Genomic DNA, 3,330 nt, shown 5'->3' on the forward strand with positions numbered 1-3,330 from the left:
CCAAGGGTGATATGATGCTGAAACTGTGAGGTTGACAGGGCCATAAAAGAGAAGTGATGGGTTTGGAAAGAGTGGAAAAGTAGGGGTAGCAAAGACTCATATCAGATAGCTAAAAGAGAAGCTAAGATGAAGTTTATCTCGGTGGAGCAAAAACAGAAAAGAAGAGGTTTGTCAATGTCCTACAACATTGAGATCAAAGACTTGAGATGTTCCAGGTTGCTAGACAGTATGTCAGAGAGAATCGTATTCTTTCTGTTGAAGAGCGTAGCTTGAAACATTAAAGACTTTCTGTATTCCCAAGTGTCAAACTAATACATCCTTTTGTTGTTTACACCACCTGTCCTCGTCTGTTGTTTGTTTTTTTTCATACATTCTCCCATAGATATATATATATATATATATATATATATATGATGATGATGATGATGATGATGATGATGATGATGATGATGATATATATATTAGATTTGGATCATAATTTTGATCAGTATTTATTCTATATAAATGTGAATAATATCTATGTTTAACATGTTAAACTGCTAACATAAAGTTGCTTTTCCTTATTTTCTTCTTCTCCTTCAGTTTTATCAACACTTATATGATATCCCATAAATAATAATAGGTCTTCAAATGGAGTTCTATATGACATATCAACAATTGTGTGAGATGTATTGTTCTAGCTTCCTTTACCACCACCAAAGTGTTCTAACAGTAAGTATTTGATGAATAGGCAAACCAATATCTTTATATCTCTAGCTCTGTTAATTCTATTCATTTGGGAAATATATAATTATCAATCAATATATTTAAGTATCGTTATGAAGGTGTGTTTATGATAACATTTATCGACATGTAGAAATACTTGAAAGTTCTAAATTAAAATCATTAAATATGTATACATCTGGGATTATCTATTATGCATTATTTAAGGAATGCATATGAAAAATATTTTTCTCTCCTTAAATTGAATGAATGATTGTGTCATACATTGTATTAAATTTGCCTTTTAATCAAATCAATTTAATTATAATGCTGTTACATATTAATTAGTATATGTTTCATAATTTTTCTTCAGTCATTCATCATCTTTATTACTAAATACAAAGCATCATTAGCTTGCTAATTGAAGATGTATAATACCATCTTCAGATCCTAATTTCAAGTATTTAATAAACATTTACTAATTTTATACCATCAGAAGTGCACCAGTTAACTACCATTTTCTGTTAGAACAACTTTGAGCTACAATATATTACAAGGAGCAAAGACATTGTTATTGTTGTTGTTGTCATTGTCGTCGTTATCATCGTCATCATCATCATCATCATCCTGCCTCCCTCTTCCTTTTCTTCCCTCCTCTTTCTCCTCTCTTTTTCCCCTCCTACTCTACTTCCTATTTTCTTTCCTCACTCCACATCCCTCTTCCCCTCCTCTCTCTCTCCCTCTCACCCTCTCCTATTTTTGACCTTCACCTCTCTTCTTCCCTCTCCTCCCTCCTCACCATCCTCTTCTGTAAATGTTCATCTTTCCACCAGTGACGTTGCAACTAATTTCTACAGCTGAATGAACTGGAACAATGTGAAATAAAGTGTCCTGCTCAAGAACATAACGCACAGCCTGGTCTGGGAATCGAACTCACTACCTCATGCCTGTGAGCCTGATGCTCTAACTCCTGAGCCATGCACCTTCACTCTGTTCAAAGAACTAAGGCAAACATTACATTCATTACCTTACTTGTAAAACAGGTGTGGGTTGATGACAGGAAGAGCATCCAAGCTACAACAAAATTTACCTTATCAAATTTCGTCTGACCCATGCAAGCATAGGAAAGTGAACGTAAAAACAATAGTAATGGTCATATAGAGACAAAAAAAGTGGGCTTAATGTGCAGATATGTATAGTATATGTTTATCATATAGTAATAGGTAGTTCATTCATTTCATAGTCTGTAGTCTGGCATATAGTTTTTTTCTTATACATGCGTGTTCTTTTTGTACATACCCCAGTAAAACAGATGTCTTCTCTCTCATTAATTGATGGTACAGTGAGTAACTACAAAACTATTTAATCTTAAACTAGTCGGTCAAAAGAAACTATTGTATATACGAATATTTATAATCTCTGAATATAATTTTTTTACAAGAAGCTACATCTTATTTCAGACTTTCTTTATCCAAGAGTAACATTTGATAGTAATTAGGATTTGAAAAAGCAATGGACTAGATTTTTCACTGGGTGAACAATTATATAAGAATCTCGGATAACGTTTCTGTTAGTGGCTGATTGGAGAAGAACTTTATGTGTTCGGCAATTTTATGCCTATATAAACATGTTTAAAACAACAAAACAGACAGAATTCAAATCAATAATTGATTCTTCACCCCCACACCAACCAAAATGCAATAAATTAAGATGAGGCATTTAAAAAAAAGCATAAACATATTTACTAACTTCAAGTAAGAAATTGCGATTCCTCTCGTTAGATTAACCTTATGCTTGACCATATATTACTAGGTACAGTCATGACTGTATGAATATATAAAAATGTGGTTTTGAGTTCTATTTCACAGTGTAGCATGAACTTAGTGACATCTACTATAACTTTGGCCTGATCTGTGTCTCTGAGTGGAGCAGGTAGATGTAATGTATGTATGTATGTATGTATGTATGTATGTATGTATGTATGTAATTATTCAGTTTTATTCAAGATTTCTTATCAATAGAGAAAGAGTCAGGTTCTAACCCAGATCCAAAGTTTCTTAATTGGCACCAAGGTAGAGTCAATGATAGTGCACCTGTGCACTAAAAGAGTGTACATGAAACCAAAACATAAGAACCAATACACATTATATGCTATTTGTGTGAAGAATTCTAAATGTTGAATTTTACTCTTTACTCATCTGAAGAAAATGTTTCTTTTACATGAATTAATTTTTGTTCATCAATAATGAACATATCTGAAACAGCTGTAGTGAAACTCAGCCTATCTGTTTTATATATATGTGCTTGTGTGTGTGTGTGTGTGTGTGTGTGTGTGTGTGTGTGTGTGCGCGTGTGCATATTCTAAAATTGGAATGATACAGAGAAGATTAGCGTGGCCCCTGCACAAGGATGACACGCAAATTCGTGAAGCGTTCCATATTTTTTAGGCACAGGAGTTGCTGTGTGGTAAGTAGCTTGCGTACCAACCACATGGTTCTGGGTTCAGTCCCACTGCATGGCACCTTGGGCAAATGTCTTCTACTATAGCCTCGGGCCGACCAAAGCCTTGTGAGTGGATTTGGTAGACGGAAACTGAAAGAACCCCGTCGTGTATATATATATATATAT

The 3,330-nt window shown here is 34.1% G+C and overlaps 1 pseudogene; it reads left to right on the plus strand.

Moving 5' to 3' along the window:
* The first annotated feature begins 3,048 nt into the window (after positions 1–3,048).
* On the plus strand, positions 3,049–3,146 carry LOC128249219 (U6 spliceosomal RNA; annotated as a pseudogene).
* Positions 3,147–3,330: the final 184 nt, after the last annotated feature.

The sequence above is a fragment of the Octopus bimaculoides genome, chromosome 12, assembly GCF_001194135.2.
Source record: "Octopus bimaculoides isolate UCB-OBI-ISO-001 chromosome 12, ASM119413v2, whole genome shotgun sequence".
Classification (NCBI taxonomy): domain Eukaryota; kingdom Metazoa; phylum Mollusca; class Cephalopoda; order Octopoda; family Octopodidae; genus Octopus; species Octopus bimaculoides.